The sequence below is a fragment of the Lissotriton helveticus genome, chromosome 6 (genome assembly GCF_964261635.1).
Source record: "Lissotriton helveticus chromosome 6, aLisHel1.1, whole genome shotgun sequence".
NCBI classification, from domain to species: Eukaryota; Metazoa; Chordata; class Amphibia; order Caudata; family Salamandridae; genus Lissotriton; species Lissotriton helveticus.
Genome location: NC_136067.1, coordinates 323,658,436 through 323,684,566, shown reverse-complemented (window position 1 = coordinate 323,684,566; position 26,131 = coordinate 323,658,436).

Here is a 26,131-nt window from a genome sequence, read left to right as displayed (position 1 = left end):
CAGTTGCCCATATAGTCCCATATAGGCAATGTTAGTAGCCTGGTTCTCAGAACGTTCTGTAGGGCTTGCCTTCCCAGTCCTGCCTTTAAACATGGTTGACAACATGAGACTTTGTGTGAGTAGACATCACCCTCTGCGCCAGGAATGTCCTTAATCCGTTAAAGATCCTGTTACCTTGAGATGCGCTTGCCCTGTTTCTTTAAGAAACTTTTAAGGTCGACCATTGTTAAAGATGTGTCGGTCAAAAGATCTGGTGGCAGACCCAGTGACTCGTTGGCCTTCGTGAGATACCTTGCCCAGCGGCCAGTGTTATCCTGGAAAACTGTTTGTAATGCTTCCCTGATTGTGTCAGGACTTGCCTTGATCACGCGGTGGTAAAGTTTGACTATATATTTTTCGCATTCAATGTCCATGGCTAAGATATTGAACTCCAGCCAGATCAATGTGTGCCGTGTTGAATATGTAATATTGAAAACCTTTCAGATAGCCATGATATGCAAGCGCTCCAATTTTTCGGTAAGCTAACCCGGAAAGAAAAGATGGCCATAACTCAATGTTGGAATTCATTTTGTTTGCAATACCCGTCAGAAGCCCTCTGCAGATTGACTTTGGAGCTTATGATTTAGTTTGCATAAAACATGTATGACCGTAGTCGCTTTGACCTCAAGTGCTTTGGCCTGCAATGTTGATCTGCCAGTATCTGAGAATTGTACTCCCAGATAATTATATTTATTTGTAGTGGCAATCCTTAACGGACCACGATGCTATTCCAATAGTTGTTTTTTCAGTTTATGATTAAAAAAAACAGCACCTTCGTTTTTGTGGCATTAGCTTGAAGTTTGTTTTCCGTGTTATATAGATGTAATGTCTCCAATGCCCTATTAATACCGATTCTGGTTTGGTCCAGGAAAACCAGGTCATCCGCATACTGCATGATCGGGAGTCTAAGAGGGCCTAGTTTAGGCAAAAAAATGTTGACTTTCAGTAGCGCCTTTGTTTGCATGAGTCTTAGCCGTTACACATGTCAGTGTAAGCTTAGTACAAACTCAAGTTCCATGTCATTGTTACAACATTCTCCATAATCACGTAAAACTCTTTCGACTTTCAAATGTCAGCCTGGCCACTGTAATTCTAATAATATTCTCTGGATGGTCTACACCATCCAAGATGTCCCTCATGGGCAAGTCTAATTACTCTTCTTCTCACAGAAAAAGGGGTTATGTTTCAGTCCCCAAAATAGCAAACCTTCATTAACAGCCAACTACTCTCTAACTGTCTAATAGGGTTTGATGCCATCATCTGCTTCCTTCTTATTGGTCTAACCAACTATCAATCACCTTAAAACTCCCAAATGGGGGTGGGGTCGCACACTACTCACACACCTTAAAACTCCCGCCATGGCAACATTTGGAAACATCACAGCTTTCCATTCCTTTTCTGAGGTTTCCCTAAACCTAACTCCTGTTTGCTAGGCTCTCCATCATCAGCTGAAACCATATTAGGTAAGCAATCTGCCAAGTTGATTCCTGTATCCAGAGTGTACTCAACCTTATATGAACACCCTGCAGTTCATCTACCCACTTCTTTATCCTTGCTGAAACAACATTCAATCCTTTTTGGGTGAAAATGTCACACATAGGGGTGTTGTCCGATTTTACTGCATAAAAGTTAATTCACACACAATTCATAAATATATTATTCACACAGTTCACCGCTAAGGCTTCATTATGATGACCAAGTAATCCAGCCTTGAAACAAAGGCTATAGTTTTCACCACACTTTTTGTCACTTGAAGTAAGACTTCTCCCTTATCTTTCAGACTGGCATCCGTTATCACTACAATTTCTGTACCAGGAACAAAAGTCTGTAATCTTTCTTAATCAATTTAAACTCCTCACCTATTACTCTACTTGAGTTCTATGTCATTTTTGTTAAGGAAATTCCTCATGGAGCCTGTCTTCTCTGACAATTTCTCAATAAAGCTTCTGTAGAACTCCACTGTCCCTTCAAAAAACAACACTTTATCCTTCTTACTCTGTGTCTTTAGTTTTTTCCAGTTGTCTTTCCTAATTTTTCTTTGTACCGCACAAGCAATACAATGCCCCAAACAACATATTTTAGTATTTCGAAAATAGTAGTATTTGTCTGCCCTTTGTGTTAATCCGTGATGAATTAATCTGTTTTGAACCTTCTTCATAAACTTATTGTGTTCCTCCCATGAATCACCATACCCCACTATGTCTCTTGAAGACGTTTTACTTCACGTAGGTGTCCTAACATTAAAGTCATTGCCCTCTGAAACACTGAAGTGACAGGAAAAAGTTCAAAGTGCATTCTCACAAATTTATAAGCTTCCATTGTAGTTATAAACACTCTATGGTCTTGTTACTCTTCATGCCCTTTATTCTAGTTCTGTACATCAGCAAAGTTGAGAAGATCGTGCAATCAGATAACATTGACATAATCTCTGAAATATTTGGTAGATACATACCTTCACTTCCTTGTTAAGTTCTCTCAAATCCACACATAAATGAATCACTGGCCTCCATTATTACCATGATAGAGCCAGCGATGCTATTGCCTAAACCTGTACAAATACACTGATTAATTGGGGGGAAGCAGGGAGAACCTGCTTGTAGAGTGCACTGTTCCTACAAGGAAAAGAGGCCCTTTTCCCATATTATAACAACAAATTCAAAGTAATCACTGCTATAAAATTATATTAGCTTGGATATTTAATATTTTATTTTTCTACAAATATGTATAGTGTATCCATTTTTTCAGAAAAAACACATCACAGATGTAAATCTTTTTGTACATAAAAATCAATTGAGAGCAAATGTAAATTAGTGAATACTTTCACAGTAAATGAGTTGAAGATCATATATATTGCTGATTCATCTCTCTTTGTCAGCTGAAGGACATAATTCGTAGTCACTCAAAAAACTGTTGATTCAATTTTCTAACGACATGGTGCCCAATGCATTTCGGGACCTGAAGGTACCCTTCGTCAGGGGAAAATCCTACAAGATATATACAAACAACTGATCAATAAAAAATTATGGTACAGTGTAATTTCAAGAAAATAAACAATGTAACCGTTATTTTCAGACACTTCAGGGGGAAAAAAGAAAAAACATTTCATATATCAGTACATGTGATGTTGCCAACAGTGCTAAATCATGCATAGGGTGGAAATAGACGTACGTCACAGATCCTTATCAATATACAACACCTAACGATGCATTGCTATAAGTACATAAACAAAAAAACCAACCTAAACATACGATTAAATGGATGCTGGTTAGACTGAATAGAACTTAATAAAGAATACCTTGGTATTAAACAAGATGCAAATGATATCGTTCTGGTATTCACTATTCCTCTTAGTTGTAGTATTACGTACCTCTATAATGTTATGAGACTGAGGAGTGGATTCCTAAGCTATGTGTGTAAACCTAAGCTTTCCTAGACACGTGGCGGCTGAAAGCTGAAGATACAATATGTGTGGTGTAATACAGTGTAATGATGATGGAGCCTAATTTACCTCAATGGAGTGGAGCCTACGAGTACTAACAAGTTGCTGGAGGGAACCCAAGATGTCCGGTATGAGGGAGATAGTAAAAACCTTCAGGTAAACCTGGGCTTTCCTAGACGCGTGGAGGCTGAAAGCTGAAGATGCAAAATATGTGGCGTGATAGAGGTAGGAATGTTTATCATAAAAACAATAAACAGTGTGATAGTGATAGAACCTATTTTACCTCAATAGAGTGGAGCCTACGAGTACTAACACGTTGCTGGAGGGAACCCAAGATGTCCGGTATAAGAGAGATTGTTCAGGCCTTTCAGGTAAAGACGCAATAAATGAAAATAAAATAGATGACAAAATGAAGCCTTCAGTGGAGCGTGTGTACTCGACCCTAATAACTACCAGTGTGCCCGAAACATTCGACATGTTGCGCACCTGTGTAGGTCTTTAAGGTGCAAAGAACACGATCTGCAGATGCCGAAAAGCATAAAAAATATCTCGTCCCAGCTTCTGAGTCAGTAGAGTAACATATGTAAGTGCATCACGTAAATGACGAGCTATTACCACATTTGGAAATCTCAGCAATATCATTCTCTAGTTTTATATGATGTATAACGGAAAATGTAAGGCGTACCTTATTGGGTTGCTGGCAGGAAACCAGTAACATCAATATATATGGGAACACATGAGGCGCATGATACCAATATGGTTTCGTCGCCAAATCTGTAAAAAACATAAACAAGCGCTAATCTCAAAAGGTGCCGAACTGCTGCTGTATGTGATGAAAAAATGGAATAAACTGAACACGGACGTGCCCAGCGGTAAACCGATGTAATAGCAAGCTACACGAATAATTTACCTGATGGATCAGAGTTGTGCACAGTCTGGGAGTGTGCTCGATGCATGCGATCTTACCGGGCAAGGTTACCATACAGGTATTTAAAGAGTTCCTCGGGCCTAGTGCGGCAGGGGTTAACTCTGGGAGTTGTAGTCTCAGATCCTAATGTGATAAGCAGCAGAGAACACATATAGCTGCGAGGAGAAAAATTATTATGTGTATAGTAAGATGATACTGACACTGTAGTATTCTTTATTAAGTTCTATTCAGTCTCACCAGCATCCATTTAATCTTATGTTTAGGTTGTTTTTTTTTGTTTATGTACTTATAGCAATGCATCGTTAGGTGTTGTATATTGATAAAGATCTGTGACGTACGTCTATTTCCACCCTATGCATGATTTAGCACTGTTGGCAACATCACATGTACTGATATATGAAATGTTTTTTTCTTTTTTCCCCCTGAAGTGTCTGAAAATAACGGTTACATTGTTTATTTTCTTGAAATTACACTGTACCATAATTTTTCATTGATCAGTTGTTTGTATATATCTTGTAGGATTTTCCCCTGACGAAGGGTACCTTCAGGTCCCGAAATGCATTGGGCACCATGTCGTTAGAAAATTGAAACAACAGTTTTTTGAGTGACTACGAATTATGTCCTTGAGCTGACAAAGAGAGATGAGTCAGCAATATATATGATCTTCAACTCATTTACTGTGAAAGTATTCACTAATTTACATTTGCTCTAATTGATTTTTATGTACAAAAAGATTTACATCTGTGATGTGTTTTTTCTGAAAAAACGGATACACTATACATATTTGTAGAAAAATAAAATATTAAATATCCAAGCTAATATAATTTTATAGCAGTGATTACTTTGAATTTGTTGGTATAATATGGGAAAAGGGCCTCCTTTCCTTGTAGGAACAGTGCACTCTACAAGCAGGTTCTCCCTACTTCCCCCCAATTAGGATAGCCATAGTTTGTGTTAGCCAAACACAACAACGTAGAGTAGCACCCTTGGATTTAACCAGGCAAATTTTGTTGATATTGTTGAGTGCTCCTCAATCTCCACTATTTGCAAATACACTGATTGACACAAGTTGTCTACTTTAATAGGACCCGGAGACCCCAAAGCCAGACCAGACCACCTCCCAAATACAACAAGTCAATGACAGACATCAACTGTTGTTGGAAGAGGGACATATTTATTATATAAAAACACACAAACATGGCACCTTAACATTCATATAATTTCCCTTTACTTTTAAGACAGTACACATCCTAATAAAATTGAGGAAAAACACATTTCACAATTGTATGTACATAGTACAGCAAATGTTTACAATCTGACATCGTCATGCTAAAAGCATCGAAGTCATACATTTGTAGTGGAGCCTCCAATTCTACAATCATCTACATTAAGGTCTAATCAACTTTCATCCCAAGGAGAACAACACAGGTGTACTCAACCTGTATGCCTGAGGGGTCGTCCCCAATCCCTTGTCCACAACCCCAGGGGCCCGCCCCTCTGACACCAGGTTGTCTGCAAAGCTTCTAGAGTGTGACCATGGACTGGAGCTCCATACCCTACACTGTCTAACTGTGGGCCCTTGCCCCAATCCGGTGTGAACATTCCTGTTCGGGATTCAGATTGCTGTCTTTCCCCTCAGTGATGCCCTAGGAAATGAGTTGGAGGACCCCCGCTGTTGTAAAGCGATCTTTTGTTTAACTTTTCTGCCACGAGGTTGGCCAGGGCCAACTTGTCCTTCACGCTTCCCAGCAAAGAGCAATTTCTTAGTAAAGGCGCAGATGCCAGCAGTCCAAGTCAGATAAGTGGACCCCATCTCAGTGAAACATTTGGTCACTCCTGATCAACCTGTGAAGTATGTTCCACAGCCATCACAGCCCCAGGCCCAGCTTTGCCATTTCAGCGTGGAGGCGCCTGACACTTTTAGAACCCTAGATCTAATGTTTGGACCGCACTTGCAATGTGGGATCATGTGCAAACAAGTTATGGCCGCCTCGGCGAAGGCCTTCCCCAACCAGGAAAACTCATCTAAAAGAGCCTCCTTGACTGCCCTGCACTGCAGCTTAACCAAGTCATTACTGCCAATGTGTATAATGATCAAGTTCAGCAACTACAGTCCCGCGTGACCCTTTGTCTCATCCACCAGCTGACGAAGGTGAGCTAGCTGGAGGCCCCCAACTCCGCACAATTGGAAGAAGATGTCATCCAAACCAGCAGGTCTCAACTTACAATGCTGTTGCAAATGGTAAGCAGCCCGCCACCTAGAATGGTCCTTCACCCATACCACATTGGAAGGCAAACCACAAAAAAAGAGAAATTAGAGTGAGGAAACGGCATTACATAGAGATTATGGAGACTTATACAGATTTTCAAAGTAATTCAAGGCGTATGTAGAAGTTGAAATGATGATGACCTTTGACCAATCTGTTTGACTTCATTCAGAAACAAACCCATTCTTGCAGCGAAATTCGCTAACCGATCCTAAATGAATGAGACGAGTACCCCGAGGATCAATCCCAATACTTCCGAGACTGCTGCGTAACACTGCCCAAAATTGATACCTTGACTGGCACTCCCCATTAGAATGGACAAACAGTGCAGGAGATTGTTAATCAGGCTGAACCTAAATGTATGCCCTCATACGTGTGATCGGGCAATTAGCAGAACCCCAAGCTGCCCTGAGCTCTACAATAGCTCCCTTTCCCGCTGGATCTGTCTTGGACTTCCTGAACTTGAGGGTAAGTTTGTCTAGATCTAATTGAGTGTACACCAATATTAGACCATCCAATTAATCGGCTTTTGACACCCTAACTAACTCACCCACCCTAAAGGCCCCATTAAATGTAACAGAGCTTGTCGCCAAAAACAAAGATACCTCATAAGAGGAACTATAGACTATATGGAGATTGGCCAGAATAGCTCCCAAGACCTGTGCATCTAGCTGTCTCCTAACATCCTTTGTTGTATGTCCACTATATACATCATAGAAGTATAATTTTGTAGCCATTGAAGTCTCAAGTTACATCAACCAGTTCCTCCCGAAGGAGTAATGAATACATATTAACGAAAAGAAAAAAAAAATCCCTCCTCTGCCCAGCCCCATATACTTACACAGCTTCAGTAAAAGTGCCACAAAGAGAAGGGAGAAACATGGGTTGTAGCATAACTCAATTCTGAGGTCCGAGGGTTATGACTCCGAATACTAACCAGGCAGTACACCCAGTCAGGAAGTAACAGGGTAGTCATTACTCCCGTATGCGTAGGTACTTTTCCTCCCCACCTTGTCCAGATCTCTCACCACTCCCCCTACATTCAAGACTTAGGATCTTCATTACCTTTCGGTGAGGGAAGAGAGGGCACGACAGCCGGCTCCATAGCTTGCGCTCTACCCACCTCCTACTCCTGTTCCGTGTCCGTATCAGCCTTCCATGATAGGAGATATGCAGTCAGTGGGCCAAATATGTCCTTTGGTCTCGACGACAGAGGAAGTAGCTCAGCGTAGCACAGTAACTGCTCCTGTGAAGTGGTCAAGTCTTGTATCCAGTCCTTAAACTTAGGGGCGCGCCCACGTCACCATTTACAGGCTATTCAACGATTTGCAATGAGGAAACCTAGAACGAGGTATTTTTTATGTACTGTAACTATATCCTGGGTACCTCCCAGTAATGCCACTAATGGGGTCGGCTGCAGTTTTATCCCAATCATGTGTGACATACCTTCAAATACTTGCGACCAATATTCAAATATTTGTGGACATTGCCATGCTAAATGAAGAAAGTCCGCACCTTCCCTTCCGCATTGTGCACATCTATCTTCTTCTCGTAATTTGAATTTATGAAGTTTAACAGGATTATAATAGAACCTGTGTAGGAATCTACAGTGGATAAATCGCAACCGGCTGCTAGCTGTAATTGTTTCTGTCTGCATGCAACTAAATTCCCACTGCTCGTCCTTGAGGTGCCTCTAGATGCTTGTCCCATTCTGCCCGAGCAAGTGGAATGTAGGGAGTGGTTCATTTTGCGTATGTTTGTATAGCAGGGATCTGACATGCTTGGGAGGTCCAGGTTGCAAGAGCGTGTGTAGTGGAAGTAAAGTAGGCGGCTCTGAAGGGAATGATGGGGTGGCAACTTTCATACTCTGCCGGAGCCGTTGGTAAAAGAATAGGTCCATAGTAGTAGGGTTATGCGTTCCAAAGAATTGTTCCCTGGAGCGGAATTTGTCTCCTATATAAAGGTCCCCCCAAAGTAGTGTATTTAAGACTGTCTAGCAGTCGCCGCATATCCCTTCATAAGTGAGCTATAATAAGGGATGGCGTAACAAGGGCATTCTAGGGGAATACATCATTGGGGCTTCTAATCCAGCAAGAATCTTTTGCCAAGCTGTATTAGTACAATCAACCGTGGATGGGTCGCACTCCTGCTCTTTTCCTGCCTTGAAGAGGTAGGCCGAAGGTGGAACAGGGGCCACATAACCGTCCTCTACAGCCAAGTGCGGCATAAAGGGAGACGGGTAAAACCAGTAGGCTGCAAAGTGCGCTTGGGCGCAATAGTAAATGTATTCAAAATTGGGGACATCAACCCCCCCCCTGGCTGTAGGGTAGCATCATCATTGTAAGGCTTAGACACACCTGTCTCCCTCCCCAAATAAGTCAAGTGATTTGTGGTTTTAGCATTTTGAGGAAGAACCTCCCCGGATTATATGAAATATTGATAAATAGGTATAACAATTTCGGTGAAAGGACCATCTTAATAAAGGAGACTCTCCCTGCCATCGATAGGGGCAGATTCAACCACGGAGTGATGTTTTCCGTCACTTTGTCTATCGCGGTCCCATAATTATCGCGCATGAGTGCTTCTTTATCCCTAGTGATGCGTATTCCCAGGTATTTAACTTTGTCGCTCTTCCAGACCAGGGGGTAATCGAGTTGGTGTGGTATAGTTAAGTCCGTTAAGGGAAAAATTGCAGTCTTGGCCCAATTTATTTGCATCCCAGAAATGGCCCAAATTTGGTTAGTTCCCGTAAAACAGGGTTAAGATTTTCATGGGGCTTTTGAATGTACAATGTAATATTGTCTGTGTAGAGCGAGACTGTCGAGAGGGGTATACTAAAGCCCTTTCTTTATGATGTTGCCGGATCTTTGCAGCTAAGGGCTCTATCGCTAAAGCAAATAAAATTGGAGACAGGGGGCAGCCCTGTCTTGTGCCTCTGGAGATAACAACATTTTTGGATCTGGCTCCGTTTAACAAAACAGTGGCAAGCGTCTGGCTGTATAGTAGTTCTACCGAGCTTAGAAAAGCTGGGGGCATCCCCATGTATCCCAAGGTGCCAATCAGGTAATCCCACTCAACCAAATCAAATGCCTTGGTGGCATCAAGGAACCCCGCCACAACCGAACTGTTAGGGTCTATGTCCTGTAGGACTGCTAATAGTGTTCTGAGATTGTGTGATTTTGCACGGTTCGGGATGAACCCAGCCTGGTCGTCAGGACCAGTCGCTCCATCAGGAGGCTGAGGTGATTAGATAGGACCTTAGCTAGTATCTTAGTATTGCAGTTTAGCAATGAGAGGGGTAGATAAGACTCGCAGTTAAGTGGGGATTTGTCTGGTTTTAGGAGGGATACTATCTGTGCATCTCTCAAGTCTGCACTCAGGAATTTTCGCTGAATGTTCCCAAGCCAGGCCAGAGCCTTGTCCTCAAAGTACTGTGGGAGGTCAAGTGGCTGGCCCCTCTTTGAGGTATACAGTGTTTTATAATATTTCATGAATATCTGCAATTGTTCTGGAAGGTTTCTGTGAGTCTCGCCATGTGAGTCTTGGATCTCAGTTATGTAATTGGAGAACTTGGGTGGGCGCACCAAATGTGCTAGGACCTTCCCCGGACGGTCTCCCTCCGCATACACTCTCGCTATATGATACTTCCCTCGAAATTTACATTCACTTTCCGCAGTATCCGTGTATTGGTTCCATGTTTAAATATCGATTTCAAAAACATAGATGAAAAAAATATTGATTACAAAAATATCAACTCCCTTTGTTTAAACAGGTAAGTACAATAATATCGACTAAAAAATATCGATATAAAAATATAGATGTAAAAAATGTCGACTTTAAAAAGTAACATAACTTAAATTAAATGAATTCAATAATATTAATATTATTAACAAAATAAATTAAATTTAATATATATTTTACCTAATTATAACAAATAAACCTAATTTAATAAATATAAACACAAACAAATATGTACATATACATATATTTACCGGAATACATTTTATTAACTATTATCTTTATTTAATTTATAAAGTTTTTTAATTATATAAAACACATATATAAATAATTTAAAATAAAATATTCTATATTTAATTAACACATTAAACTATTTAAAAAAAAAATAATACATACATTTAATAAGAAAATAAAAACATTAGTAGTTAAAACGTTGGATAGCGAGGGGGTAAAAATTACTATTCCCACTCTAGTGAGTGCAGCAGTAGGGAAAGCGCTGGATAGCATAGGGGTAAAAATTACTATTCCCACTCCAATGAGTGCAACAGTAGGGAAAGCGATGGATAGCAGAGGGGTCAAATTTACTATTCCGACTCCAGTGAGTGCAACAGTAGGGAAAGCACTGGATCGTGGAGGGTTAAAATGTACTATTCCCACTCCAGTATGTGCAAAAGTAGGGACAGCGCTGGACAGCGCACGGGTAGAAATTACTACTCCCACTCCAGTGAGTGCAACAATAGGGAAAGCGCTGGATAACGGAGGGATAACAATTACTATTACAACTCCAATGAGTGCAACAATAGGGAAAGCGTTGGATAGCGTAGAGGTAAAAATTACTATTCCCACTCCAGTGAGTGCAACAGTAGGAAAAGCGCTGGATAGCGGAGGGGTAAATATTACTATTCCCACTCCAGTGAGTGCAACAGTAGGGAAAGCGCAGGATAGAGGAGGGGTAAAAATTACTATTCCCACTCCAATGAGTGCAACAGTAGGGAAAGCGTTGGATAGCGTAGGGGTAAAAAGTTCTATTCCCAATCCAGTGAGTGCAACAGAAGGGAAAGCGCTGGATAACGGAGGGATAAAAATTACTATTACAATTCCAATGAGTGCAACAATAGGGAAAGCGTTGGATAGCGTAGAGGTAAAAATTACTATTCCCACTCCAGTGAGTGCAACAGTAGGAAAAGCGCTGGATAGCGGAGGGGTAAATATTACTATTCCCACTCCAGTGAGTGCAACAGTAGGGAAAGCGCAGGATAGAGGAGGGGTAAAAATTACTATTCCCACTCCAATGAGTGCAACAGTAGGGAAAGCGTTGGATAGCGTAGGGGTAAAAAGTTCTATTCCCAATCCAGTGAGTGCAACAGTAGGGAAAGCACTGGATAGAGGAGGGGTAAAAGTTACTATCCCACTCCAGTGAGTGCAACAGTAGGGAAAGCGCTGGATCACAAAACAATAAAAAAGAAAACCATCAACATTTTTATTACATTTAATTTCCAATATTAACATAATTAATATATACATTTAAATATATTATTATTAACAAAGATAATAAAACATAATTAATTACACATTATTTAATGCTATAATATCCACAACACACTCCTAAAATTAATTACATAATTAAATGTAATAATGACTAATTCATTAATAAAAATGTATTATTATTTATGAATTGATCAATAAAAAATTAATTACACACCACCGGTCACACAATTTACACATATAAACACCACAACACACACCTAAAATTAATTACACAATTGTAATTAATAATTACTAATCAATTAATGGTAATTAATTTAAAAATATTTAATAATTAATCAATTAAAATTTAATTACTTACCACCCTTCAGACCATTTACACATATATACACCACAACACACACCTAAAATTAATTAAACAATTAACATAATTAATTAATAATTGACTAATTGAAATTAAGTAACAACTAATTATTAAACTATTATTAATTACTCAATTAACACATTAATTATTCAATACATTTTATATAATTAAATTACTTCCCACCCTATTCCCCTAAAAACCCACAACCCGCTACGCGACCAGAAACGTCATATTCTAATTTTAAAAAAACGAAATTGACTACTATAAATTATTATTTAAATATATTTAATTAAATTACTTCCCACCCTATTCCCCCATAAACCCACAACCTGCTACGCAACTAAAAACGAGGAATTAAACTTGAAATAAATTAATAACTAGTAAAATTCTAAAACATATAGTAAAATGACAAACAATTCTCATTAAAAACACATAACATTATTAATAAATCGATATTTTTGTAAACTATATTTATTACAAAGATATTTTTGTAATCGAAAATACTTACCTGTCAGTTGATATTCTAGTCGACTATATTTTTGTTGTCTAAATTTCTTCCCCATAATATTTTTGCGGTGATATTTAGGTCCCACGATATTTCTCCGTTGATATTAATGTTCTGCACCCCGTGTATTCTGTGAACTTGTCTCGTAATTGGGCACGGGTCTCCCCTTCCTCCCCCGCAGAGGTAAGGTCTCTTTCAAGTGATTTAATATCATTTTCCAGCTGGTAAAGCTCCCTCCGAATATCCCTGAGTATTCCCCCGCCTTTTGAAATACACCATACCCTAACTATAACTTTAAAAGCCTCCCATACAGTTGTGAAACTAGGCACCGACTCAGCGTTACACACAAAGAAGTCTTGAATTTCCTGCTCCAGCTCAGTCCTAACGACCATATCAAGGAGGTGCGTGGGGTTAAGGCTCCATCGAGCGTAGGGGGACTGGTCTACTGGGGGTTGCAGTACTAATTGAACGGCTGAGTGATCCCAGTACGTGCGGGCCAGGTGTGTCACTGTTTCTATCCAATGTGCCATACCCATGGAGACAAACAAGTAGTCCAGGCTGGACCATGTGGAGTGAACTGCAGAGAAATGTGTACCCTCTCTCTGTGTAGGGTGTTTGTAGCGCCATGTATCGAAAAGATAATTGGTATCCACCAGATTTGTTAATAGCCTTTGTGTGTCTATATAGTGTGATGGAGTGGCCCTGGATCTATCCATCTGTGGGCGCGTAGCCGTATTAAAGTCCCCTCCCCAAACTAGGTAAGTGGTTCCAAGAGTCTGGATCTTGCTCCACAATATATTTAGGACTTGCTCATCGTCAACATTCGGGCCATAATAATTAGCAATGGTAACATCCTGCGAGGCAAAACGCCCCCCAGACCAAGCAATATCTCCCCTGCGAGTCAGTCTCCAGCCCCCCACCACAAAAGGCACATTGCGTCTGAGAATTGCAACCCCTCTAGAATATGTAGAATATGACGAGAAGCAACTATGCGAGGCCCATCGTGCAGCAAAGGGTTTAGTCACAGGGCCCAGGTGAGTTTCCTGTAATAGGGCTATATTAATGTGGTGTCTCTCTAAATACCCTACAACCTGACTCTTCTTTCGTGGGTTATTCAAACCTCGGACATTCCATGATAATACAAGTAGTTTGTTATTGTTATTTGCATCGTCCGTCATTGCCCCTTCTAGAGTAAGATAGTATGGTGCTTGTGTTGCAAAGGCTGGTGTGCTGAACTAAGTATAACATGTCAAGGCTAGTACAACCTTCCCACTCCGACATCCCAAGACGTTGGGCATCATTACCCACCCAGTCAAACCTAAACTAAAAGCCAAATTAACAATAAAGCTTAGAAGAAGAAATATGGGGGATCACCCTCACGGGGATAGTCACTAGGGGCCCACGACTTGCCCTCTTCCCTCCTCTATCTCACCCTCTTGCCACCGAGCCTTTGTCAGACAAGCAGCATGCGTGGGAGAGAGGTGAGTGGCTGGGCGGGCCATTGGTCAAAGTTATTTTGGATGCAATCGCTCGCCGGTTCTCATCAAATGGCGGTAGAGGGCCGGTTAGTGCCAGCCATTATGATATAGATGGGGAACTCAATATCAGTCCGGATTCGTAGTCAGTGATTGGGACCTGGAGCACAGGCAGTCATCTGTTTCTGCAGGGGACATTCGGCTGCAATGTTTAAGGTAATCTGCTTGCTGCGGACTTTGGAAAAAGTGCTATTTTCCTCGGTGCGTGATGCGTAACTTCGCCGGGTACATCATCGCATATGAGATCTCTTAAGCTTGCAGCTTTTTTTTGATGGCTGTGTACTTGCGTCTCGCCTCTTGTACATTCTGTGTAAAGTCCAGGAAAAAGGCAAGAGTGGTGTTTTCATAGGAGATTTGATTCTTCTCCCGGGCCAGGCGTAGGACTGTATCACGGTCTCGATAATTGAGGAAACGGACTATCACCGGGCGCAGTGGTGCTCCTGGAGGCGGGCACGCGGTCAGGGTTCTGTGCACTCTTTCTACTGTCAGGTGTGCAGAGAAGGAATCTCTCCCAAACAGGTCAGTAAGGAGCCGTTCAATGAAGTCCTCCATGTGGCCCGTGTTGGTTGCCTCGGCCCGACCTAGGATGCGGACGTTGTTCCTTCTTGAGCGGGCCTCCAAATCCTCATTTTTATCTGCAATGATCTTAAGAAGCTTGTCCATATGCGAGACTCTCTCTTTATGCGCCGTGGCCCCATCCTCCAGGTCCGAGATTCTGGTTTCCACCTCCATGAGCCTTTGATCATGCTGATCTAGTTTGTGCACCACAGAATCCAATCTCGCATTTATGGTGTCCATTTTCCGGTCTATAGATGTCAGGCTGTGTTTCATGCTGAGCAGCAGTGTCTTCCAGTCTTCTTCCTGGCTTTCCGCGGCCTTACGTGATTCGAAGGGTATTTTTGTCTGTTTCGCCTCGGTTCGCCCCATAGCACCCACTAACAGTAAACAAAGTAATTTGAAGCAGGGTGCTGCCGACTTTTGTTTTCTGCAATGTGTTGCAAAATGGCCATCTCTCGTGTCTCCTATGCGGTCTCTTTGAGGCTCCCTGAAATGGCGCAGCGACTATTCTTGTCGTCTGCATCGACTTGAATAGTTATGTCTCACAATCTAGGGGTAGAGTCGCGTGAAACTAGGCTGCAAGGTCTCTGCTCTTTCCCTGCGCAAGTCTAAGATCCACCACGTAGTGCTGGTCTCACTAGTCTGTAAAAATGGCGCTCCAGCCACATCAATTTGCTGGGTTCAGTAACTGTCAAGGCTGAGTGTCTTTGGGCCCCAGTCCGTTTATCAGCGGTGCTCCGTTTCACTATTTCAGACCTCCAGCCCCTTTAGCGGCATGTGCCTCTCTGTCTCCCCTCTCGCTGTCAGCGGGATTCACAGCAGGGGGCTTCCCCAGGCAGCAAAGAATCACGGCTCGACTCGGCAGCCTCCCTGTAGGCAGTTCCTCAAACCCAGGACGGGCGGCTGGCACACAATAGTATTCCCCTTTGTTATGGCTCACCTCGGGGGTACGGTGTTCTCGCGGGCTTCCCAATCGCAGCGGCTCCGCCGGCGGCGTCTCTCACCACAGCCGCTTCCGAGCTCGGGCCCACAGTCCCGCATCAGACCGCGGGCTCGCTTGCCTCTTGCTTCCGTCCCAGGCCCCAAACGCAGTGGCAGGCGCTGGGTCACGCAGCCCTCAAATTCTCGATTCTCGGCACCAACACGAAAGCAACCTCACCGCTAGGATCCTATGGTATTCCAGCAGTGATTTATATAATATGACGTCTCTTACAACGTCTCAGGATGGGATTAAAGGGTATTTATCCCGCCCGGCAAGCAGGAGCCTTACTGGTGTGCGGCCATCTTAGTCACGTGCCACCTAGCGCCCCCTGTCTCATAACATCCTTGACCACAGTATTTTAGGTCCACCCCCGACCTCACCTCATTTCGCAAGCAGCTGAAAACGTTCTTGTTTAACAATTAGCAGTACTGGGTTGATATCTTCTCTCCCCAAGCAACCAAAGTCTCAGCTGCAATCTCAGCGCTTGGACGCCTCAGGGCAACTATGTGCGCTCTACAAAAATCATTTTCATTTCATTTCATTCACCACGTCCTCAAGCTTGGCCCATCCCACTAAGGCCATTCTCACCGGGAAGCAATTGCCCACTTTACACATGCCCCTTAACCAAGTAAAGAAGCCAATGGCTGCCAAATAGGCTCTTGTGTAAGAAATAGATCTGCCCTTGCATTTTTTTTTTGTTTTTGCCAATACTCTTTTTCATCAGCAAATATGCATTTTTTGCCCTACAGAACCGCATGGGCGAAAAGCATTATCAAAGCCAATAAATGCCAATCCTTGTTTTTATTTCTATGGGCTGTTTATGCCCTGCCTGGGCTATATATTTACTCTACTGGCTGCATTTTTTTCTCGCATAACCCTTCCTAGCTTATGCTCACAGGACTACCAGGCTGAGTACCCAGAACAGCAGAAATTTTAGGGACATAATTCAATGGCATCTTCCCTGTTTGGGCCTGAGGGTTCCTGGAAAAGACCCTGGGCCCAAATGTCTATCTCCTCACTGTACACCACTTGCTCTTGGATGTTTTACATAGGTTGTTCCCATTTAGCAGCTGGGAGCCCTCCATATAGCATTCCCTTGGTGGTTTAACAGGGCCCCAGGTGGGTGGACAGTCTGTTAATCCTGGTACTTGCATGAACACGAACATCTTCTGTCCCATTTTCCGCTGCATTCCACGCATATACGCTGCAACATTAGGCATATAATGCTTCCTGTTGTAGTTAAACCCTCATGCGCCTCAACCAACATGTCCAATATATGACAACCTACAGACAACACTTTTTGAACTTTGCTCTCTGAGAGGTGCCCAGGAATCCAATCATCAGTAAGAAGGAAGTCGACAATCCAGAAAGCGTTTTAATCCTAGTAAAGGGTATGGGCAGCACTATGTAAATACCACTATATACTTTGAGGCATGCAGTCCATTGGGAACTAGACCTCATATGCTCAAACCATTGAACACGCATAACATTGTCCTCAATTTTTAGAAATATGTCCTAACAAGCATTTGTAATGCAATATGTCTCTCATTTGCGAGTTTAAGCTATTGCCGTTATAAATGACAATGCCCTTTATTTTTTATGTTTTGATAACTAACACATAAATAAAAGGCATTGTCATTTACAATGTCAATAGCTCACACTCTTGTAAATTGTTAGACGCAATTAATCTCAAAGAAGTGGCCGCCATTGTCCCGTGATGCTTGGATAGTGAAAGAGGCATGGCGCGCTGAATGTTGCAGGAAAGCATGTGCGCCTTCAGTAAGGGAAACTCATTAAAGAAAATAGTGCTTACAGACGAAATAAGACATACCATGTAACAACAGAAGTAAAAGGGCCAGTCCTCATGGAGGTTACAAATGAAGACAAGGCGGTACTAAGGAGGGACTAACAAGCTTATTAACGAATCTGAAGCCAGCATTTACAAAGGACAATGACACAAGCCAATGAAAAATATGGGCAGAGAGTGGGTGAAGCTTCAAGTCCATACTAGAAGACAGCATGCCTCGCCAATGCGCTGCCCAAGCTCGACCTATAAATGCCCAGTGCTATTGACTGCTTTTCGACTTCACCAGGCTTGTAACACAAGAATGCCCTAAATGCACTACACAGCAGCTGTAAAACTGAAGTGCCTCATCAAGCTGAAGTGACTGGCTGCTTTATTGCTTCTTTCGTCTTTTGATATGAGTAGCACGTCTCATGCACACATCTGAAAAACACCCCCCAAAATGCTGGTGCAACCCTCCACCATTTCAAGAAGAAGCCGCAGTGGAGTTTAACAAGGCCCTGTTCCTGTGTTTTTTAAAACACTTTTCAAGCCTTTCAGTCTCCTAAATCGTCATCCTCTGAATGTACGAAATACTGTATTTCTTCCTAAATTACAGCCTCTCTAATTGCTACTGTCACCTATCACGGCTGAGTACTTGGAATTTGAAGGGTACAGCTATTATCAAGGCTGGCTCTGTGAAGCATGGCAGACATTTCCATTTGAAATGAATCAGTGCTCGCAGGAGAGGCAAAATATTCATTAACCAGCAGAAGTGTGCACATGTCTGTACTTTATTTGTGAACAAAGCATTCTCAGACAACAACTCACATAAATATGCATCATAAATAGAAAGGGTGCTTTGAAATTGCAGAAATATGTTTCTATTATTCAGTGTTTTCTCTGCTGCTTGTATTGTAATGGTAATCAGCCAACTGTTCCACTCCTACTGCTGTTGCCTACAAATACTGCTCTATAAAAATGTTAGGGGGAAGCGTTGTATTCCCTCCTCCGAAACAAAAGCTTATGTTGTAGATGATGGTGCAAAAGATATCAATAATTTCTACAAAAAAAATGGAAGCGCAGATTTATTCAAATAATGCTTTTTTGTTGTTTTATGAAATGGCTTTATGCAAAAATATCGAGGTTAAGCGATCTAACGTTATGGTGACTCCACAATATTGTCTACCAACATAATGTCAGGCTACACGTTCATAATGAAGTCCACATCTACTTACCATGACAATATGTTGGTAGTGGTTATTGTGCAGGTCGATATACAAAACTTGATACTTTCTGGGTCATTTAGAATAGAACGCACATGTAGAAAATGAGTGCAAACGTGGTCTGGCGTGTCTCGTATTTCACCGCTCTGACATCAGCACCGTAATTACTGAGGGTTTGAAACCTGTGTGTATACTAATGGCCTCCTGTGGATGCGATATACAACAATACCGGGAGGAAATGATTTTTCCTCCGTGGTGTTTATGCACCCCTTATTAATATTGCAGGGCAATGGCTCCTAACCTATGGTCTGGGGACCCCTGAGGGTCTGCACAGCCTCTTCAGGGGGTCCACAACTGTTTTACAAAATTAAATCAGATTAAAATTAATAAAATAATATTTATAAAGAATCTCCAAATTTGATTGTGAATTAAACTAAGTATTCCAATAGTGGGGCATTTGTTTGGCATATACATGATTTTTGTATTTCTGTACTGTTTTAAGTTTCAAATCATAGAAAGTGCTAAGGCTGGGGGTCCTTGGTTTCCAATAATGACTCAGAGGGGGTCCCGGGAATCCAGTAATGATTCAGTGGGGGGCCACAGCCATAAAAAGGTTAACAACCTCTGTTGGAAGGGTCTAAAAGATGCAACTACTCTACTTGCTTAATGAATATATGAAAATATCAATGTAGAAAACAAGCGCAAGAACAGAACACTTAATTGTGAAAACGAACAAGGAAACATTTTATAAAATTAATATTCATACAGCTGAATGTGCTACAGAAGCAGACACACCTTCATGCTACCTGTATTTAAACATACTTGATTGCTCTCCGTCCATTGAAATGTATTGTGATCGCCCCTTGTACTCTATTACAATAGACTGTGATTGTCCTTGCAATGTGACAGTACAGGCCTTGATGTTGTCGACATTGGACTAGTGGAATTCTCTCCTCAGTTGCTTAGTTCAACTCAGTCTTCACCTTCTCAAGATTTCCTTACGCAACTGTGGCTTGTATTCTGTCAGACACTCAGGGCCTCATTTGCAATGAGGCTGCGCTACCGGAACGTCACTTTTTCGACGCTCCGGTGGCTTAGTGGGCTGCTCGATATTTACCAGGCAGCACTAAGCCACTTCATGTGGCTTAATGCGTCCTTGTAAATATCACTCCCTTTTACGCAGTTTTCTGCATTAAAGGGGCGTGCACTGGGTGTTTTTGAGGGCGTTCCCAGCAACATCCATGTATTTTTGACACTGCCCCAGATTTACGAGGAATCGTAACTCTAATTCAACGCCCAAAATTAACGCCTCCCAGGGAAGGCATAAGGGAGGCGCAGCAAGGAGAAATATGTTTATTTCTCCTCGTTTTTCCTTTTTCCATGTGTGCACCATGGTTCAAGAGTACCTCCACTGCAGGCAGGATTATTTATGTGCATGAAGGTGCACCTTCCTGCACAAAAACCATCCTAAGCGGCGTTTTCCTTTTTTTATGTATGCTGCTGAATGCAGCCCACATAGACTGAGGACAAATCGAGGAGAAATTAAGATATTTCTCCTCGTTATGCCTCTCCTAGGGAGGCATATAGATTTGGAGCTTCCCCAGGTTTACATCACTTTGTAAATCTGGGGGAGCGTCAAATTCCATGGGTGTTATGAGGGGAAACCCACTGCAACACCCATGAAACGCCTCCCAGGCGCAGAGTAAGGCGGCGCCACGTTTGGTGTGACAGGATGTATGAGGCCATTCAAAGCCACGCAGGGTTGCTTTGCATGGCTTCATAAATCTTTGAGAGCCCTGCGTCACAAATGTACCACTTTACGTAGTGCAAAAGTGATGCGGTGCTCTCATAAATAAGGCCGTCATTGTATTAACCACATCACGACGGACGAGGGAGTTGATGGTTTGACCATGCATTTTAACGAAAAAAATACTCCATGAAGTACAGATAAGGATATTGCAAGTCACCTCCATGCACCTATAAAGGTGCCCTTCCTTTGGCCATGTAGCTCCTTATGTCACAGAACTCTGCAGTGACTTGCAATATCTTTATAACGTATGGTGGGGGTATACATTATCCCACATAATATTAAAACATTAAACGTTTATACTGGATAAAAGTGCAAAAATCGTTACAGAACTCAAACTATGTGGCCCATTATTTCAGAGAAAAAATGTGACGCAGGAATTCAGAGAGAAAGACACAGAACTCTTTTTAATAAACACTCAGCAGGAGATGGACTTTAGAACTGTATTGCAAGCAAACAGTTTCAGGGAATGTAGTTATCAAAACTAAGGCCCACAGAGTGGAATATGTATCACAAGAAGTAACGCATAGTGACAAATATGCTGTATACATAACTGAGCTGGAGAAAACTAAAATAAAGAAAAACATATTCTTGAATTTAAAGTGTGAAGGGGAAGTGAGAGCTTGCCAGCAGACAAACCGATAGCAAAGGCACCAAACCTGGAACTCGGGCACGCTGAATCTATGGTGGTTGATGCCGGTCCTTGATGCCGTTGAGGCGCGGGGCTGGTGACGGAACGGATGACGCAGCAGGCACCAGCCCTGAACTCGCTTCCTGATTGGTTAGCGAGAGGCATGCCCCTGAAGCACACAAGTGCTTCCGGGCCGTGGTAAGCGGGGCTAAGCCGGATCTTGCCGGTCACAGCGGGTCGCAAGCTGACTCTTTCAAAAAAGCCCATGGAGTAGTGGGACAGTCTCTTTCCTCTCTGCTCCTTACACTGAAGACTACTCCGTCCACGTGATGGAATTTCCTGCCTCAATTTGCCCATCCATCACCCCAGAGCCAGCACATTTTAATGAATGTTCCATTACAGGTTGTCTGTGTGTTTCTCCTCCAGGTTGTAATCTGTTTTGAACATTGGATGGCTGTTTTCATAACAAAATGTTCTCTTGCAGGGTGGCGAGATTTGTTATATTTTATATGATGGTATCCTTGGTCTGCAGTAAGGTCATGATTGGTGAGGCATTTTTACCGTCTTTAGTAGGCATCACCATTGTTAATGGGGACGCCTGGGGGGACAGTGGTCTCTCATCGCACTCCAGGGGTGGGCTGGAGGGTGCGGGGGTGGGCAGTTCCACTTCTGGCAGGCGTTTGGGCCAATCCCCGCACAGGCGCCAAGTTGGCATAATAGCACAGTAGTTGGACCAGTCATGACCTTGCCCGTAGGCTCATGCGGGATACGCAGAAAACAACATTGTACATAATTTAGTTTTAGATTAGTAATGGCTATGTATTAGACAACATGTTAAGGTTAGCCATAAAATAATTGTAAATACATTGTATAAGGAAATTGGTTGATGTCTGAGTATTCTGTACTGATGGAGGGTTTTTTCTGCGTATTGTAAATATTAAACAATTCTCGAATATGTTTTTTGTCCTTTAATAAAATACTGCTGGGGTTTTTCCGATCCCTAATCCAAGACATGTGTTGATTCTATTCTATGCCTCAGGGAAAGGGGGTTGGTTCGGGGTACCCAAGGGGCCTTTGATGGGGAAGAAATGTCATCTTGGGAGTGGGGTACTCGGCAATACCTGGCCATATGGGTAAACCACATTTTTAAAGTGCTTCTAAGGATAAAGTTTAGTAAAAGAGGAAAGGGTAAAGAAACAACATTAATGGAACAAGATTATGGTTGTACCTATCAAAACTAAAAGTGTCTAGTTCTCTAAAGGCAGATGGAGAAATAGGAAGCTTAGGGAGATTCAGGGTGTACTGATGGCACAACTATTGCTTGCTGGACTCAGATGTGAAGATGGGGCAGAAAATGGAAGCTTATGTGGGTCCAGGGCACAAAAGTGGAAACAGAAGAATTAGGCAACTAATGGTATGTACATGGATTGCAGTAAGACCTTTAGCAATGTCCTACAAAGGATAGGTAGGATACTTCAGTAAGGAACATACTGTTAGTCTGGTTAGGGTCCATAAACAGCAGGAGGTAAAGAAGGCGGCACATTTTATCCTATGTAGAGAGTTGGCTACTGCCTGGGCTCCAGGGTCATTAGAAAGACATTCTATTCTTTTCAATGCTTTTATCAGTGATGTTGCATATAGACTAGAATGGGAGGAATGTACTGTTAAAAGTTACGCACCTTCAATATACTTGATATACTGGAATAAGTGAAAAGAGTGAGGGGATTTAAGAATGCTTGCATTCTGGTCAGAGGGGTGATAGTTGAGATTATATACAGATAAATTCATAACCATGCATCTGGGACATAACCCCCCAGTGGAGTCACCCCACTGCTTTTAAGCAAGGAAAAATAAAATGATGATAACTCAATGTTGTTATCATTTCTTTGTTCCTGCTGCTTTGCAGGTGGGGCTGTTCTGCTCTCAGAGCAAGACAGGGAAGGGGTTTACCTGCTCCAAGTGAGCATGAATGTTTGGCCAGCCCCCTTGGGCCGGCCAAACACTCAAGGGCACTTTGCATGTTCTCCATGCAGGCTTCATTACAGCCTGGGTGGTGAACATGCCCAGACCCCCAGTCCCCGTCTGAGCTCCGAACCATGGCGCTTGGACCAATCACAATGCTGCATTGATTGGCTTTGCGGGGCCCGGGTGCTTCCTGTGACGGAGGAGAGGCGGCGGCTGGTGACGCTACTGGCAGGTACGTTTTCTTTCTTTCTTTTATATTTTCTACCTCCCCCCACTCCATCGCCACTGTTCCCGACCAGCCGCTTCTGTAACCCCCTGTAGAGAATTAGGCAATGAAGGAGAGGACTTGAGGGTCAATCCTACAGTAAGGCAAAGCTTGGAGTTATGTTATTGAATCTCCATACATTTTCTGTCGGCCTGATTTACTCTGTGCGGAGAATGTTATGGTGGAAAAGGAGATATTTACATAGTCCAACAAGGAAAGGTTTTTATGACTCTATAAGATAATTCTGAGAACCCAACTACAGTGTTGTGTCAGATCTGGAGGCCACATCTGGCTGATGCCAAGGGGCACCATTCCCTTCAATGCTGCGTTGAGTGTGAGAAACAATTTCCCAAACGTAAACTTTTGCCTTTTACCTAGCAGGTATGTTTGTTTCGTAAACTACTGACCACTTTGCTCTGAGTCTACCTTTTCAATTATATGGCTTACTTTCCCTCTCCTGATGCCATTTGCTCTAGCTGGTTTAAATTTCAACATGACCAATACCTACAATACAAATAGGAAATTGTTGATTATGTTTCTAGGTGAATTAACACTTGCTTCCTAGTTTATCACGTTATATTAACCTATCTATAAGACCATATATATTTAGCTGAATTGCATATTAGGCTTCCAATACTGAGAACACTTAATGAATAATTTTCCTTATTTATGCACCAGTAGCAGATTCTTTTTAATATAACTTTAGCGATAACGGTCAGATATAGTGAATTGACATATTGTAATCAGTTGGAACACCTATAAACATGTATTAATTTTAGATCATGACAAAAGGCATTAAAGAAGCAAGATGGTAAGTATCAGAAAACAGAAGTAACTGGTCACATACCCAATATAATGCATCTTATCATCGGTATGTCAGTGTCAGAAAATAGGAAACAAAGGTAAGTGGACTGCATAAAAATAGCCTAACGAAAAGATCAGCAATCACATTTTGAGGCGAGCTAGCACATTTTAAAACAAATATCCTGCACAAGATCATAAGATGCATTAACACCTGAACCTAAAATTAGTATATCTGATTGTTTTTTCACTGTTATGAAAATATCTATAAATATGATAAACTATAAAATATTTTGTGTAAAATGTATAATGAACAAACAAAACAAAGAATTGATATATTTCTTGTAATGAACCTGTAGCCCTTCCATTTTCAAACACTACCTGTGATCTTCGTCGGTATGAAAGAATGTACAATGTTACTTGTGTCTCAATAAACTAACCCATGCTACTGTATGCCATTCAAAAATGGACCATTGCAAAGACTTAGAATGTTCCTGAACAAAAGTAAATGAAAACATTCTAAGGCTGTACTATCAGTATTGCTGTAATTAAAAGATTTTCTCTTGATAAGTAGGAGTAACGTAGCCAGTTCACGTAGGATATCAGATTGTAGGTTTATTGAAGAAGCTATAGGTTAGGTTACAGGTTATAAGTTACATAGTAAATACCCCACTAGGGGCAGCATCCTCTCTGCTCAGCCCACTCTCTCTAACCGACACTCCTGCAGGCACTCACGAACATTCTATGACATCACACACTGGCTGAGCAGCAGGTAACAGAGGATCTATGGCAAAAATGCATTACAACCAACAGCAGATTATAACACATCTCCTTCCCTTACAAAAATAAGACAAATGCACCAGAACTAATAGAAACACAACAGAGCTGTAAAAGACTCTGGCTTAGATAAATCCTAAAAATTATTTCCACAATGGTCGCACTCAAACCCATCCATACTAACCCAAAACACACCCACATACAGGTCACACCGAACCCATCCACACAAACCACTAGCATGCGCCATACCGGGGAACAATATTTGCCCCCCTATGACACACATATAAATCGTATACCAACTATAGAGCTCACTTGCAGGACCAGGCACATGTTCTACACCTACCTCTACTGCCAGCCAATCAGACTAATTCCACTACTGCCTACTCTAACTGGACCAGAAACTTTCAGTTAGCATAAATGTAATCTTTTTTTATAAACAAATTTATATTGTTTTTATCACAAAAGAACAAGTCACATAGATGGCCTTGGAAAAGACCCATGCCCACATCACTTACAATCAGGAGTAGAACCAGTGCGACATATAAATCAGCACAAAATGAGATAACAATCAATATGTATACTTCAGAGTTATAGCTATTCAGTGCCCACTCCCAAGTCCCCAAGCCATTTACCCCAGACCTTGGCATATTTAGCTGGGCAACCCCATTCCTTGTAAACTGTTTTTTCTTGTTGAGCGCACCAATCCACTCCACATCACCACTTCAACAGCTTTGGTGCTTTGGGTGCCTTCCACTGAGACCTAATGTCTCTTTTAGCTGCCAACAAGGAGGTGCCAAGTAGAGCCACCCAACCCGTGATCCACCCCCAATAGAGCAAAGAAGGGAGAAAGTTCCACTGACAGGTCTAAATCACCAGAGATTTCAGCCCGCACCCTCTCCCAGTATTGTGTTATGAACGAGCAAGACCACACTATATGAACGAAATCCACTGGGGAATAAGAACAGCAGTCTCAGCCTGGGTTAGTCCAGATAAGTACAGTGTAGGTAGTATGTCTGTCCTAATCTGAGCCTGGAAT